The sequence below is a fragment of the Balaenoptera acutorostrata genome, chromosome 7 (assembly GCF_949987535.1).
Source record: "Balaenoptera acutorostrata chromosome 7, mBalAcu1.1, whole genome shotgun sequence".
Classification (NCBI taxonomy): Eukaryota; Metazoa; Chordata; class Mammalia; order Artiodactyla; family Balaenopteridae; genus Balaenoptera; species Balaenoptera acutorostrata.
In genome coordinates this window covers 29,305,882-29,323,602 of record NC_080070.1, presented here as the reverse complement: position 1 = coordinate 29,323,602, position 17,721 = coordinate 29,305,882, and the positions used below count along the sequence as shown (strand labels likewise).

Genomic DNA, 17,721 nt, shown 5'->3' with positions numbered 1-17,721 from the left:
ATAAGTTTGGGACCATAAAACTTCTAGATGGAGACATAAGCAGAACACTCTGACATAAATTGCAGCGATATTTTTTTGGGATCTGTTTCCTAAAGCAAAGGAAATAAAAGCAAAAATAAACAAATGGGACCTAATTAAACTTATTAGCTTTTGCACAGCAAAGGAAACCATCTACAAAATGAAAAGACAACCTACTGAACAGGAGAAAATATTTGCAAATGATACGACTGATAAGGGATTAATATCCAACATATAAACGGCTCATACAACTCAATATCAAGAAAGCCAAACCGCCTGATTAAAAAAATGGGCAGCACACTTGAATAGACATTTTTCCAAAGAGGACATGCAGATAGCCAACAGGCACATGAAAAGATGCTCAACATCGCTAATCATTAGGGAAATGCAAATCAAAACCTCAGTGAGATATCACTTCACACCTGTCAGAATGGCTATCTTCAAAATGACCACAAACAAAAATGTTGGAGAGGATGCGGAGAAAAGGGAACCCTTGTGCACTGTTGGTGGGAATGTAAATTGGTGCAGCCACTGTGGAGAACAGTATGGAGGTTCCTCAAAAAACTAAAAATAGAATGACCATATGACCCAGCAATTCTACTCCTGGGTATATATCTGAAAAAAAATACACACACACAAAAACACACTAATTCAAAAAGATACATGCACCCTAATGCTCCTAGCAGCATTATTCACAATTGCCAAGGTATGGAAGCAACCTAAGTGTCCAACAACAGATGAACAGACAAAGATGTGGTTTATATACACAATAGAATACTACTCAGCCATAATAAAGAATGAAAATTTGCCATTTGCAGCAATATGGATGGACTTGGAGGGCATTATGCTAAGTGAAATAAGTCAGAGAAAGACAAACACTGTATGATATCATTTACATGTAGAATCTAAAAAATACAACAAACTAATGAATATAACAAAAAAAGAAGCAGTCTCACAGATACAGAGAACAAACTAGTGGTTACCAGTGAGGAGAGAGAAGGGGGGAGGGGTAGGGGATTAAGAGGTACAAACTACTACACATAAAATAAGCTACAAGGTTATATTGTATAACACAGGAAGATAGTCAATATTTTATAATAACTAGAAATGGAGTATAACCTTTAAAAACTGTAAATCACTATATTGTACACCCCTAACTTACATAATATTGTACATCAACTATACTTCAATTAAAAAAAAGTTTGGGAATCATCAGGTTAAATAAAGACAAACAGGCTTCTTTTACTGCAGGTTCTTTACGGCCTTTAATATGCTCATACACATTGTGACTCTCCAAGAATGAGACACATTATGAGCAATCTCAAACATACAATCTTGGAACCGCATTTTCAAGCACACATATTTCAAGACTTAACCAAAGTAAAAAAGATCTTAATAAATGTTGGAAATTTATTGGGCCACATAACCAACCCCCCAGGAAGGTCCAGGGTGGAGTTAAGGATTTAGGCAGCCAGGGACTCAACATGGCCAAGATCTGCTGTCTCTCTGCTCTGCTTCTCTTGAGCAACTGGCTTCAAGTTCTTATCGTGAAGTCTCACTGGGCTAGAACCATAGCTGCCAACAGCTCTGCTGCCACCTCTCTGATTGCCTCAGCTTAGGTGTAAGGCCACATGTGGACCATTCACTGTGGCCAAGGGGCAAAAGTACTACTGTTAGCCCAGTCTGGGTCAAGAGCTCACATCTGTGGCAAAGAGTATTGAATGCTACAATGGGCAGGCTCTTAGAAGTTCTCCCAAAAGAGTGAGGGGGAGGTGCTGCCCCGAGCAGGAGAAAAAGATGTCTGGTGGATTGATATCTAATTGCAAAATTTCCTACAACACAGGATTCCAGGGAAAACACTTTGCTTAGTGAGAGTTCCCTTTCCCACTTTTGAACAGAAATTAAAACTAAGGAAACGTAAGCACACCTTTCAGAAGATGAAGATTACTTAAAGAGGACTCAAGAAGGAACTAATTAGGAAAGAAAAAAAATAGATTACACGAACTAACACTAAAATTAAGAACGTCTCCTCATTAAAGGATACCATAAAGAAAGTAAAAAGGTGTATGCAAAATATATATTCAACAAAGAACTAATATCAATGTGGGGTGATTTGTAGATAAGAGCAAAAACAGGTTACTTGGAGAAGAGGAAATTCTGCCTCAAGACTGCAGCATTAACTCCTGCCTGAGTTTCTAGCCTGCTGGCCTTTCTGGAGAACACTGACTGATACCAAAAGACTTATTATGGATTATGAACACTTGATCCAGCCAATTTCCTTCCAGGAACTTACCCAAGGAAACAGACAAATACTCAAAGATGCATGTGCAGTGTGTTCACGGCAGCATTGCATATGAGAAAAAACTGGAAAAACCAACAGTGGTTTGATTAAATACATTATGGTATAACCACACAGTAGTATAATGCCATACAGCCACTGAAAGAAATATGACTTTTTTTTTTCTGGACATGAAACTATTTCTAAGATATAACATGAAGAGCGGATTTAAAAAATGTAGAGTGTGCTTTTTTTGGTAAACACTCTATATACATATGAATAGAAGGATGTATACTGAAACTATAAATAGTGATTATTATTGGATAGTACAATTATAGGTCATTTAAAGTTATTTTTTTCAGTGTTTAAAGTCTTTTTTTCAAAGAATATTAATTACTTTATAATGAGACTTTTTCTATTTTGGAAAAAACCCCAAAGCTTTGTTTGGGAACAGCGAGTCCAATAACTTGAGACACTTGTGGTTCTTGCTACTCTTAGATTTCCTTTTCTTTTTGCTTTCCATATCTTATAGATGGCCAATGAATTAACTTTCTCACCTGCATACGCCTAAGGCTTACAGATGAAACCCACTGGCTCCCATCGGAGCTTCAGTTTCTTTGTGTAAAAAGGTATGATTGTGGGTGTTTTTTTAGGGGGTGTTGGTAAGTGGTAAACAGTAACATTATACTTCCATTATTTATTCTAAAAAGCAACTCATTCTCTTACTTAACTTAGTCCAAAATCCCACCATTCTTCCATAAAGTGATTTAACATAGTGTTATCTTAAAAAATTATGAAATATTTCAAGCATAAAAAACATGATAATATATTAACATGTATATACCCCCCATCCAGCTTTGTTGAATCATAACTTCTTGTATGTGTATATATATATGTGTGTGTGTGTGTGTGTGTGTATATATATATATATATATATATATATATATATGCTTTAAGTCCCCACCCCCGACCCCGGCTCCTCTGGATAGAAAAAGTTAATGCCTACATATTACACCTACTCAAACCCATTTCCTTTTCTCTCTCCCCAGAGGTAATCATTATGCTGAATTTTGTGTTTATTATTTCCACTCATGCTTTAAAACTTTTATTTTACATGTAAGTTCTTTTAGGTTCCTGGACCTAGTTCCAACCTGTGTGTGGGGAGAGGGGGAGGGGTGGTTTCTACACCACCACCAAACAATGCTCGGGACACCAGCTGGTTTCCCTACAATTTAACTCAGTTCTGATACTATCTGCCAGGAGATAGCACCAGATTCCACAGGTGAAGGGTTCAGTCTGAAAAGCTTGCCCTCCCACTCCCCCTACTTGAGATGCCAGTTGCAAGCCTAGGTTGTTTACCTGTGCTCTGGTCAACCAGTTACAGACTGGAGGTTCCCATGACCCCCTCCTGTACTTCAGAGGCCAGTTGCAAGTCCAAGTTGTTACCTGTACTTCTGACCAACTGGCTATAGATCAGAGGTTCCCAGTATTCCCCTGCACACCCCCTCGGGTTCAATTAATTTGCTAGAGAGACTCATAAAACTCAAGAAACCCATTTACTCACTAGATCACAGGCTTACTATAAAAGAATATACTCAGGAAAGGCCAGATGGAAGAGATGCATGGGGCGAGGTATGGAGAAAGAGTGAGGAGTGTCCAAGCTCTCTCCCAGCACTCCATTCTCCCCAGATCTCCACGTGTTCACCAACCTGGAAGCTCTCTTGAACCCCCTCCTTCTGGGTTTTTGAAGCTTCATTACATCGACATGATTGATTAAATCACTGATCATTGGAGATTTATTCAACCACCAACCCCTCTCCCTGCCCTAGAGGTCAGGGTGGGTGGGACTGAAAGTTCCAGGCCTCTACTCCTGTGGTTGTTTCTCCTGACAACCAGCCTAAGGTGCTTCCCAAAGTCACTGCATCAACATAACACCTTTATCACTCTCATTACTTAGGAAATTCTCAGGGTTTTAGAAGCTCTGTGTTAGAATAGGGATGATGGCCAAATATATATTTCTTTTGCTTTTAACTCATCTCCTCCTAAGTGTAGAAAACTGAGTGCTTTGCTTCTATCACCAGCTCCCATCTTATAAATCAGTGCTCATTATATGCTAATTCTACCTTATTTTAGTAATATTACTAAATATTACTGTACTATTATTAATATACTAATATTAACATTTAGTCAGATAATATTCATTATCAAATATGTTATCTTATCTAGTCAATATTTATTTGCCCTTGTCTTTTTTTTTAAATTTTTATTTATTTATTTTTGGCTGCCTTGGGTCTTCGTTGCTGTCCGTGGGCTTTCTCTAGTTGCGGCGAGCAGGGGTTACTCTTCGCTGCGGTGCCGGGCTTCTCATTGCGGTGGCTTCTCCTGTTGCGGAGCACGGGCTCTAGGCACGTGGGCTCAGTAGTGGTGGCTCACGGGCTTAGTTGCTCCACGGCGTGTGGGATCTTCCCGGACCAGGGAAGGAATCTGTGTCCCCTGCATTGGCAGGCAGATTCTTATCCACTGCTCCACGAGGGAGGCCCTTGCCCTTGTATTTACCCATTTTTTTTTTGTGACCATTATTTCTTGAATTACACTCCATCATTCTGAGTTCAATTTCCTTCTTCCTTCCTTTTACCAAAAGCTGAGTCAGTTTTTCTTTTTATTTTAAAATGTCTTTAATTCTCCCTTACTTATTAATGATGGTTTAGTTGGTTATATATAGTATTTTAGGCTAGTAATCTTTCAGCACTTTGAAGATACTACCCCATTGTCAGAAGGCTTATATATCTAAGTTGAAAAGTCTGATGGAAATCCAGTTGTGGTTCCCTTGTAGTTAATCTGCCTTTTCTCTCTGGTTTCTCTTAAATGTTCTCTTTATCTTTGCTGTCCTGCAGTTGCACTGCAAAATTTCTACTTTTATATTTATCGTAGTTAGTATTTGTTGTATTTCTTATATCTGATAATGCATGACTTGTATCAATTTTAGAATCTTGTTCAGTATTTTTTCAAAGGTTGAGTCCGTCCCATTTTTCCTGTGTACTGCCTTTTCTTCCAATTCTATCAGAAGTATCTTGAAACTGTGGATTCTTTCCTCCACATCTTTTAACCTCTTTACATGTTTCATGTTTCTGCATTTCTGTATGCTGAATTCTGAGTTATTTCTTCAGATTATAACTAATACCCTATCATTAATTACATCACTAACTTTCTCTTCAGATGTGTCTAACCTACTGTTTAACATGTCCAATAAGGGTGTAATTTCAATGACTGCTTTACATTTTTAGTTAGTAGTTGTGCATAGTCCCTTTCCAAACCTGCTTGTTCATTATTTCATAGTGTTACGTTTTCTGTTGTTGTTTTGTTCTTTTCTTATACTTTGGAACCCACTTATAAATTTCAATGCCTTAAATACAATTATTTTATAGTTTATATATGTGATATTTCTATTACTGAAATTCTTGGGGGGTGCAAATAATTAGTTTATTATTCTATAATTTTAAATTACGAGCTCATATTCACCACAGTTTTATCTGTAGATCTCTTATAAAGCCTAGGTTAAGGGATCATTTCTCCAAAAAAAAAAAAAATTTTTTTTTTAATGCCAGATGCCTCAGATGTATCACCAATCCAGAAGTATTTTTTTATGTTAATTTCTTAACTTGGGTGTTTCCCTTATATTTGGAGAAATAAATTAGAACTTCAACACTTTCTGAGTCAAGGCTAACAGTTACATTCTCAGGCATCTATTTTACTCCACATTCCAAACCTAAGGCCAAACAGAAATTTACCAGCCTGAGGGCAGGCTTCTTCTAGTCTACCATTTCCCTGAAATCTAACTCTTTTAAGTTCTTTATGAGAAAGTCTCTGTTCCAAATTCCCACTTTGAGAATGCCTCAGGGTATGTCTTCTTTCTCGGAGTGAACAATAAAATCCCTAGCTCCTGACAGACCAACATCAATATCCCTTGTCCCATACCCCAGCCCCAGGGCAGTCACAATGTCAACTCACAAGCTTCACTATTTGGTCCCTGAGGTTTTCCTTTCTTCTTACAGTTACGTATGTAAAAAGATGTGTATTATATCATATCATTTCTAGATGTTTGCCATAAAAGAATTCTTAGCATTATTTTTACGACTAGCCAACACCACCAATTTAAACCCTTTGGCTAACTAACTCTCGATTCTAATTTTGTTTTATGGAGTTTCTGAATAGTAGGTCTAAGTTTTATATGCATGAGAGAGACTATACGTGTCCTTTTCACCACATTCCAGGAAAAAAAAAATCCATGATGGTTAGTATATAAAACCAAACATATGTTCAAATTTGTCTTATAATTAAAACATAATTGTTAGACACCAGAGACTATTCCAAAGTCATCATTTTGTGATCAATTATTAACAAAATAGAAATATTTATTAAGCAAATCATTCATGTTTTCCATTTCATTCTTTTGGAGAGTCTTCAAAACGTGACTAAAAGTCTCCTGACAAATCACCACAGGAACGACCTGGAACCCGCTGGGAGAGAGAAGGAAAGCACAGGAAGGTCTGCCTTCCTTGCAAGGGTTAGCAACAATCTCCAGCAATTACTAGGCTGAAGTACAAGCCACCACTGCATCTGCTACTCCAGACAGACTATCCGGCAAGACTCGCCCACTTCTATGCATTTCTTCACCTGAACTCCCAAGCAGGAAAATATCACCTTCGCCTTTAAAATCCCACTTTCCATCTATTTCTTTATCTAGTAAAACCCTACTCCCCCTTCCAAGACCCTGACAAACTTGTTCCCTTTACCTTTCTAACTGCATTTCCTGTGTGTTGTCCCCTGTTTTTGCCTCACTGGCTCCTACACTGTCTGGCATATAGTCTCTGCCTTTTAATTTCTCCACGAAATCCAACTTATTTCAATTCGATATTCTATTAAGCCACATTTGAAAATGTATTCTATTTGAAAGTACAAATCACATACTTACCTTGTTAAAAAAAAATAACACTAATAATCCAGCAGCCCAAATTACCCAACGTGTACTTAAATGGATCCTCCACTACTTGGCATACAAATAATATTTGATTTTTTAAATGTCGAACACTCCACTTAAAATGTTCAGAAAATAATAAACGTGAGGCCAAATTCATTCCTTCATCTAAATAGGCTGTCTCGAGCACCCATTATGTGATGGGCACACCTGTGAGGGCCACGGGGACCCAGATCTTACTCCTTCAGGATACATAGCTGTGATGATGTGACCACAGTCATAAAGACATCAAAATGCTAAGAAAATGCAGGAAAAACAAAGCGAAACAACAGACAATATAGCAAAAAATAATATGGGAAAGAACTAGTTAGGGAGTGACTATTCATATTAAAAAGAAATTCTTAACCTTCTCAAAAATATCTGGTTGATAAAAGTAAAGAGATCTTTCTATATTTTATGTATTTCTACTTAGAGAAAAAAATAAGGCCAAAATAATAGAATGTACTGTAAACTGAAAACTGATCAGAAAAAAACAGTAAGCAGTTTTAAAATTGTAATGGAACATAATAAAATGTATAATTTCATTCAAAACCCCAGATCTTACTCACATGTATCAGATACATATTATAAAATAATACATGGGATTGTACTTCTCAACATTATAGATTTACTTTTTTTTTTTTAATTAATTAATTAATTTTTTGGATGAGTTGGGTCTTCATTGCTGTGCGCGAGCTTCAGAAGTTGTGGCATGCAGGCTCAGTAGTCGTGGCGCATGGGCTTAGTTGCTCTGCAGCATGTGGGATCTTCCCGGACCAGGGCTCAAACCCGTGACCCTTGCATTGGCAGGCAGATTCTTAACCACTGCACCACCAGGAAAGTCCCTAGATTTACTTTTTGATAGTACTGTCCTAACATTCTACAAGGTATTTACTTAATCAGTAAAAATTCACCAATGGAATAAAATATTGTTACATTTGCTAGAATTACAGATTTCAATCATGTGGTGAGGATTTTTAATACTTTGGAAACTAGAGGCTGTGATACCTAGAGGACTCAAGTCTCACTAAGTGACAAATAGTTACTCTCAGAGCTAAGCTTCACTGAAAAGAAAACATATGATTATCCTCTGAAACATACTGGTATTGAGGGATGAGGGTTATGGACCCCTGAGGTTGTGATCTCAACTCCAGAGTTCACGGATGTGGAAACTGACTTTCCTGAGGTCACCCAGAAGGAGATGGTCATCCTGAGAGTACAACACAAGTCTCCTCAATCCAGTAAGTACTCCTTCCGATATACCACATTCTAATTCACATTGTGAAACTTAAAAACTGTATTCCCAAACAACAAGCCAATTGCCTCTTAATTTCTAGCAAAGTTACTATTTAAGAGAGCTATAAGATATTTAGTTAGGTATCTGTAAGAATCTATAATCAAAGACTACTAAGGGTAGCGGGGAGAGAGAAAAGTGAGTTGAACAGCAAGCAAGTTGAGGCATTATCTGTTTATTATTTATCTTCTCTCAGGTACATATTCAATAAATCACCATCATTTGTTTTACAGTAATGTTGACTATATCTTTAACCAATATAAAATTATAATCCTTTCATATATTTAATACTTCTCTTAAATTTTACTTGGTCTGAATTTAATACTGTCATCCTACTTTCTCTGTGTTTTGGCCTTTTGTTTGTGGTATAGCTCACATACGGATTTTTATTTTATTTAATTTTTATTTATTTATTTATTTTTTAACATCTTTATTGGAGTATAATTGCTTTACAATGGTGTGTTAGTTTCTGCTTTATAACAAAGTGAATCAGTTATACATATACATATGTTCCCATATCTCTTCCCTCTTGCGTCTCCCTCCCTCCCACCCTCCCAGCCGCATAGCACAGGGAGATCAGCTCGGTGCTTTGTGACCACCTAGAGGGGTGGGATAGGGAGGGCGGATTTTGATTTTTATCCCACTCTGAGAATCAGTTACTAGGTCCATTTAACTCATTTATACTAAAAATTCATATATATACGTATATATCGCTGTCTTCTGTAATATGGCTACTACAATTTCCTTGGCATCCTATTTTTAATCTGTACTAGTTACTTTAAAAGTTTTCAAAGACATCACTGATCCCATCTTTTCTCTATTTACTGAAAGACAAATCATTTTTTACTGTGTCTTATAGAACTTGAAAAACGTAGCTTATTTTTATCTCTCCATTCATTAACTTTCATAAAATCTGGAGTTTAGTTTTCACATATTGTTATAATTACTTAATTACTTCATATACCTATAACGTATTTTAGGAATCATCTTTCACGTTTTTCTTTGAGTCAAAATATTTTAACAGTAATTTAGATTTAGCTATATCTTATCATTATGCTCTTTAATTCTTTTATATTTTAATTTTGATATTTCTGAGATACTACACTCATTCACCTTTCAAATATCAGGAACTCCACTTTAAATATTTTCAGGAAGGTGAACTGTATCTTTTCTGAATCTCCACCCATACTATAATATTTTCTAGTGCTTTTATTCATGAACAACTTCTTGGATGTATACTACTTCTCAAGTCACACAATTTCCCATCAATTTTCTGTAGATATACTCTATTAAGTTCAGTAGTTGAGTGTTAAGGAAATACGAGGCAACACACACATCTTTAACTGAAAAAATATTTTGAAAGAAATGTTTAGATGAAAATCTCTTCTCACTACATTTCCTGAAATGTGGGAAGCCTGTTTATCTGCAGACTAATTTCTTTTATTTTTTATTTTTTTTAACATCCTTATTGGAGTATAATTGCTTTACAACGGTTTGTTAGTTTCTGCTGTATAACAAAGTGAATCAGCTATACGTATACATATATCCCCATATCCCCTCCCTCTTGCGTCTCCCTCCCACCCTCCCTTTCCCACCCCTCTAGGTGGTCACAAAGCACAGAGCTGATCTCCCTGTGCTATGCGGTTGCTTCCCACTAGCTAGCTATTTTACATTTGGTACTGTATATATGTCCATGCCACTCTCTCACTTCGTCCCAGCTTACCTTTCCCCCTCCCCGTGTCCTCAAGTCCATTATCTACACCTGCGTCTTTATTCCTGTCCTGCCCCTAGGTTCTTCAGAACCACTTTTAGATTCCATACATATGTGTTAGCATACGGTATTTGTTTTTCTCTGACTTACTTCACTCTGTATGACAGACTCTAGGTCCATCCACCTCACTACAAATAGCTCAATTTTGTTTCTATGGCTGAGTAATATTCCATTGTATATACGCGCCACATCTTCTTTATCCATTCATCTGCCGACGGACACTTTGGTGGCTTCCATGTCCTGGCTATTGTAATTAGTGCTTCAGTGAACACTGTGGTACATGACTCTTTTTAAATAATGGTTTTCTCAGGGTATGTGCCCAGTAGTGGGATTGCTGGGTTGTATGGTAGTTCTATTTTTAGTTTAAGGAAGCTCCATACTGTTCTCCATAGTGGCTGTATCAATTTACATTCCCACCAACAGTGCAAGAGGGTTCCCTTTTCTCCACACCCTCTCCAGCATTTACTGTTTGTAGATTTTTTGATGATGGCCATTCTGACTGGTGTGAGGTGATACCTCATTGTAGTTTTGGTTTGCATTTCTCTAATGATTAGGGATGTTGAGCATCCTTTCATGTGTTTGTTGGCAATCTGTATATCTTCTCTGAAGAAATGTCTATTTAGGTCTTCTGTCCATTTTTGGATTGGGTTGTTTGTTTTATTGATATTGAGCTGCATGAGCTGCTTGTATATTTTGGAGATTAATCCTTTGTCAGTTGCTTCGTCTGCAAATATTTTCCCCTACTCTAAGGGTTGTCTTTTCGTCTTGTTTATGGTTTCCTTTGCTGTGCAAAAGCTTTTAAGTTTCATTAGATCCCATTTGTTTATTTTTGTTTTTATTTCTATTACTCAAGGAGATGGGTCAAAAAGGATCTTGCTATGATTTATGTCATAGAGTGTTCTTTCTAGGTTTTCCTCTAAGAGTTTTATAGTGTCTGGCCTTACATTTAGGTCTTTAATCCATTTTGAGTTTATCTTTGTGTATGGTGTTAGGAAGTGTTCTAATTTCATTCTTTTACATGTAGCTGTCCAGTTTTCCCAGCAGCACTTATTGAAGAGGTTGTCTTTTCTCCATTGTATATTCTTGCCTTCTTTATCAAAGATAAGGTGACCATAGTGCATGGGTTTATCTCTGGGCTTTCTATCCTGTTCCACTGATCTGTATTTGTTTTTGTGCCAGTACCATAGTGTCTTGATGACTGTAGCTTTGTATATAGTCTGAAGTCAGGAAGCCTGATTCCTCCAGCTCCGTTTTTCTTTCTCAAGATTGCTTTGGCTATTCAGGGTCTTCTGTGCTTCCATTCAAATTGTGATATTTTTTGTTCTAGTTCTGTGAAAAATGCCATTGGTAGCTTGATAGGGAGTGCACTGACTCTGTAGATTGCTTTGGGTAGTAGAGTCATTTTCACAATGTTGATTCTTCTGATCCAAGAACATGGTATATCTCTCCATCTGTCTGTATCATCTTCAATTTCTTTCATCAGTGTCTTATAATTTTCTGCATAAAATTATATGCAGGAGGTCTTTTGTCTCCTTAGGTAGGTTTATTCCTAGGTATTTAATTTCTTTTAAATATCAGAAAATGTTTCCTCTTTTATAGTATTTCTTACTTTTATTGCTATTTTTGCTGTTTATCTGTTTTGTCCTCTTCTCTTTACACTTAGAAAAACAGATTTTTGTTATATTGTATATTTGCTTTCTTTCCTTAATATCTGCCATTGTGAGTAGTTTTCATTTCAGACTTTCAGAGCTTTTCCTTTGTCTTCTACAGAACTGACTTCGTTTTATGCAGTGTTCATTCTGTACATCACTGCCTAAAACGTGGACATCAATTAGCTGCTGTTTTTAGTTTTAATGTCTTCTGATTTCTACCAGATCTCTTTTATTAATCTCAGCCAACTCATCTCATTTTTACAAACTTTTCAATAGAGTCCATGTTTCTCAAAATTTAAAACATAAAATCAATATATTTGAATTCAATACTATAGAATCTCTTCATAGGTCTCCATTAGCCTCTCCTCCACCTCTTTTAAAAAATCTATCACTGAACAAAGAGAGATTTTCCAGGTCTGCTATTTGCCAAATGATAGGAAATCCTCATTAATTCCTTGCATTCTCCCACTGGAGTACTGTCAGAATCCACCTCTTCAATCTCTAGCTTGAGAGCAAGTGGAAACGAACAGCTCTCTCCAACCCAATTTCCATCCTCTAGCAGGCATTTATGTAGTGAGGTTTTGATAGAAATTCTTCCTGTTGCAACTGTATGGTTCTTTGCACTCAGAGGCAAAACAAAGTATTTTGAAAGTTAGATGGTTTTCATAAATTTTTGCTTACAGCAAAATTGTGGAAGGCCTTAATTCAGTTATAAAATGACCAAATATTAAAAGTAACAAGATATATCACTATATGTTTGGGGCATCTAACTCAGGAATTAAAAAAAATTTTTTGAGACACTGAGTAATACTACTGTGACAAAGGTTCTGTTTCCATCTACTTACTTAGGTGAGCCAGGCTTCCCCATGCCTGCATCTTGCAAAAGTTATATAAACAAAAAAGGAATTAACATGAAACCCTTTCTCATTATAAATAGCCATTCACAGATAAATTGGGAAGACAGCCATGTCCAGCTCATTAAGATAGGCATTTCCAATCAAATTTAACTTTAATAATTGTTTTTCAAAATCTGTCACGTAAGTTTTTATAAGCTGTGTGCTACTTATAATTGCAATTATACTTCAATACAAAATAAATTTTTAATACTTAAAGCCTTTTGGTTACAGGAGTTTTTATTTGTTCTTCCTTTTGACTGTTTTATTTTTCTTCAGGTGAGGTAGTTTGACTGACTTGGTTTGTTCAAACAGAGGGACATGGGGAAATAAATCTGGGTGTTTAGGATAAAAAGAGCTAATGACAAAGATTTTTTAGGGAAAGGGGTTTTTTGGCCTTCCTGTGTTATTCTTTATGTCTACTATCTCTGTTCTATGGATCTTATTTTTATTTTATTTGGCTTAAACAACAGAAATTTATTGTCTTGCAGTGCTGGAGGCTAGAAGTTTAACATTAAGGTGTTGGCAGGGTTGGTTCCTTCTGAGGGTTGTGAGGGTAATCTGCTCCTTGTCTCTCTCCACACTTCTCATGGGTTGCTGGCAATTTTTGGCATTCCTTGGCTTGTGGAAGCATCATCTCCATCTCTGCCTTCATCTTCACTTGGCATTCTCCTTGTGTGCATATCTGCTCCCAAACTCCCTCTTTTTAATAAGGACGCCAGTCATACTGGATTAGGGGCACACCCTTCTCTGGTATGACCTCATCTTAATTACACAGAACAACACTATTTTCAAATAAGGTCACATTCTGAGGTACCGGGGGTTAGGACTTCAACATAGGAGTTTTTTTTAAGTTCCAATTTTGTAGACATTTTCAATTGCAGAGAAGTGTGATAGAGTGATCAAAAAATTTTGATGCATAACACTTATTTTCTAAGAATAAAATTCTGTTGGGGAACAGCCATGGAAATAAGAATTCAAGGAGAAAAAGCTAATAATATACAATTTGCAATGGTTACAGGTGCATATAAAATCACAACAGTATGTAAATTCTATTGAGCATGTTTACGATTAATTTAATGTTTATTTTAGAATCTGCATCCATTGCAACTATTTAAATTTATGATAAAAAGTTTACAGTGATCTATAGTTGTAAAAAAAATTAATTTAGGGCTTCCCTGGTGGTGCAGTGGTTGAGAATCTGCCTGCCAATGCAGGGGACACGGGTTCGAGCCCTGGTCTAGGAAGAACCCACATGCTGCGGAGCAACTAAGCCCGTGAGCCACAATTACTGAGCCTGCGCGTCTGGAGCCTGTGCTCCGCAACAAGAGAGGCCGCGACAGTGAGAGGCCTGCGCACCGCGATGAAGAGTGGCCCCCACTTGCCGCAACTAGAGAAAGCCCTCGCACAGAAACGAAGACCCAACACAGCCATGAATAAATAAATAAATAAATAAATAAATAAATAATTTTTTTAAAAAAATTAATTTAAGGGACATACTAGGAAAACAGTTTGAAGACTGATGTGACTGCTCCTGCCTAACTGGTCTTTTTTTAGGAAGACACATCTGGTCCTTCCTTGATACCTTTTAGAAATACGAGAATTAGTCTTTCATTGCTTACTAGTCAGAATGGTAAGTAACTGACTGTAGTTTCATGTACATCTACAATTTTTATTATCTTCTTCCATGTTCTTATGGGTCGTTTTTCCCCTGTTATTCATTCATTCAACAAATACTTATTGAATTTCTACAGTGTATTTTTCTAGGCCTTGAGCATACAACAATGTCCCCAGCACCAGAATCAGAAAAAAAAAATTAGAAAAATAAAATCAATCTCACATAGTGAGGTGGAGAAGACTGAATTACAAATAAACAAGGAGATACCTACAACAATTTTGGGTGGTGAATTGCTTTCAAGAAAAATAAAGCAGAGTAAAGAGTATGCCATTGAAGGGAGTCTATTTTTGATAATGTGGCCAGAAAAGGGCTCTCTGAAGACAATCATATTTCAATATTGGAAGCATTTCAATCGGAAGTGAAGGGGGATAAGCCAGGTTTAACAAATGAGTCTGCCATTTCAAATCCAAGTCACAGTTTCATATCCCCCTCAACTGCTTAACCTTATTCTTTCCAACTTATCTTTGACAAGACTCTGGACAAATTATTTCAAGCCCTGTATAGTTCAGTTTGATTTTCTGTAAAACAGAGACAACAATAACTCATGTTATACAGGGCTTTGAGAGAACTGGAGATATTGACGTAGAGCACCTAGCACAATGCCTGCCTGTTATGCAGTGGTCTCCCAATAAATCAAATCCAACTGTCAGGGAACCATCAACCTTCTCTCTATGCTTCTGTGTCTTCCTAGAGTCATTTCACTGTGGGTTAGAGATGCAGTTTGTTCTGTAACAGGTGTGAAGGCACCTGACTGACTTGGGGATTGACCCGATTTGGGGGCTGTATGCTTCCATGCTGGGAATGACTAAGGACTGTCGACTTTCACGCCTCAGCCTTCTGCTTTCCAGACTCACTTGGATCTCTCCCCCTTTATCTTTCTATTTCTCCCCAGTCTCATGCGTTGTTTCTTTCCATTAAGAAGACAGTGACTATGTTACTGAAGATACCTGTTGAATGAATACGTAAATGAACAAGAAACTGAGGGAGAAGAAAAATTGGAGATGCTTTTAAATGTAGTTTTAGATATTAGTCCCTCCATTTCTAATGGACATTATCTTGAATATTTATTTCAATGTATATTTTAAAAAATTATTGTCTTAAAACAACAATAAAGATTAATCTCTAAAGCTCTTTATATAAATCATGTTCATGTTGTCACACATTAAACAATCCAGACTTGATATGCATAACGCACCTAAAATGCTAAAAATGTGCTTGCTATTTAAGATCTAGCCTTAAAAACTACCCGTCAAAAGGCTACTTGTTTTTTACAGTCAGTGTAAAACGCTTACATCAATGTTGCTTTTTTCTTTATATAACTTGAAGTACAGGTTCAGTTGCTGTTTTATGCTTTAAGTATTGTATTTCTAGCTACCTTTAAATAATACAATTATCTCTTAACATGATGGATATGTTTAAGTACCAATTTCAAAATCTTTAGAGATACCAAGAAAAAAACCCAAGGCCAAAAAACCTCCAGCTTTAGAGAGATCGCCTACTTTTGAAAGTCATGGTAATTTAAATGGTATTAAATATGTATTATTTTGTTCTTCTTTTAATATTTTGTTTACTCTAATATCTCAAAAGTCACCTAACAGTCCTGGAGTCTATCACAGATAATTGGGCCCAGAGTTTTAATGAAGAGTACAGATGGAAGAGTAACAAAATACCAATGACCAACAAAGCTGTCACTGACAATTAGGAAATCGGACCCAGGAGACAACTGAAAAAAGTGCAATTTGGCTTTCGAATACTCTGGCTCAGGAAGCAACTAACTACGAACACTTTCCTTTTGACTCACTGGCTCCTGGTTCCGCTTCCATAAAATGATGCTGTGTTTTATGCTTTTGATTCCTCTAATGTCCCCAAGCGCCTTCACTTTTGCCCATCTCTTTTGCAAGGTCATGCTAAATCACATTCCAGAGGCAAACCCTACAATGAACCTGTAGTATAAATTCAAATGAATCCTTCCGAATAGTGTCAACACCTTGTAGCTACTGGTTTGCTAGCCAGTATCCAGAGTGAGGGTAAACTGGAGGAGTTGCACTCTGAACAAAAAGAACTGTCAGTATCAGTTGGCACTAATAGTTAATGTACGCTGCTGAAGGATAAGCTACAGGGGCCAGGACTTTGCCATGCTCCCCATGCTTCCAGCTGAAGGCAGTCTTGCAGCCTCCGCTCTGCCCCATCTTCACATACCAGGAAGTTAGATAGAAACAGGTGGTCTGACCTATTCTGATCTAGCATTTGTTTTCATGCCTAAGCTTACTTATAAGCTTATATACTATAATTGCAATTGAAAATCCATTCAGTGGAAAGACAGAGCAATGATAAACATTCAATATCCTTAAACCAATCCACTCTTAATAACTCCATAAAGAATGGATTTGTTGAGAATTGGGGGATATAAACAGACTTTAATCTGAGAACAGCGCTAAATCAGGTTTTGGCATCATTACCTCTGATGGGGCACCTGAGTTGCTGAGGTCCCACGAGGTACCTGCATCTGGCCTGGGAAACCTCCCATTTTATTTTCAATTGCCAACCTGTTTAACACCTGTCTGTGTCCACACGTGTAACTGCTAACGGTGAGTTCTTAGACACCACAGCATTCAGGTTTGTGTGTTGTATTCCTACCGCAGGGATCATGTTAACAGCTGGCAGCTTAGCAACTGCCACCATCTAATTTCAGTAAAGATTAAGGCTTAAAAATCCTTAGCTGGAAATGTTCTTGGCAGAGGCCAAAGGTGCTGCTAGAGTTACTTAAAAAAAAAAAAAAAAATCCCAGAGCTTAATTTAATCAAGGAAAATGAATAGATCTTCAAGATCATGATGGATTGGAAGGAAATATATATTTACTGTCTTGACCAAATGGCATAAAAAAGATTTAGCAATCAGTGTATAAATTAGAAAGAGGAAAGGCAGTCTTTTTAAAACAATGCTCAGACTGATGCACATACACTCTTTAATTGAACAAATATTTCGGCAGTTTCTACTCACAGTAGATTATAAGAAAGACAAGGTCCTTATTTTTATGGAGCATATATTCTAGAAGGGGTAAAGAGATAATTAAAAAATAGATATATAAGGATGACAACTTTGATTAGAGAAAAATGCTCTGAA

General features: G+C 36.9%; 1 protein-coding gene across 14 annotated transcripts in view; it reads right to left on the bottom strand.

The window, feature by feature from the left end:
- Nucleotides 1-17,721, bottom strand: part of CADPS2 (calcium dependent secretion activator 2) — a 545,377-nt gene that overhangs the window by 176,561 nt on the left and 351,095 nt on the right. The window lies entirely within an intron of this gene.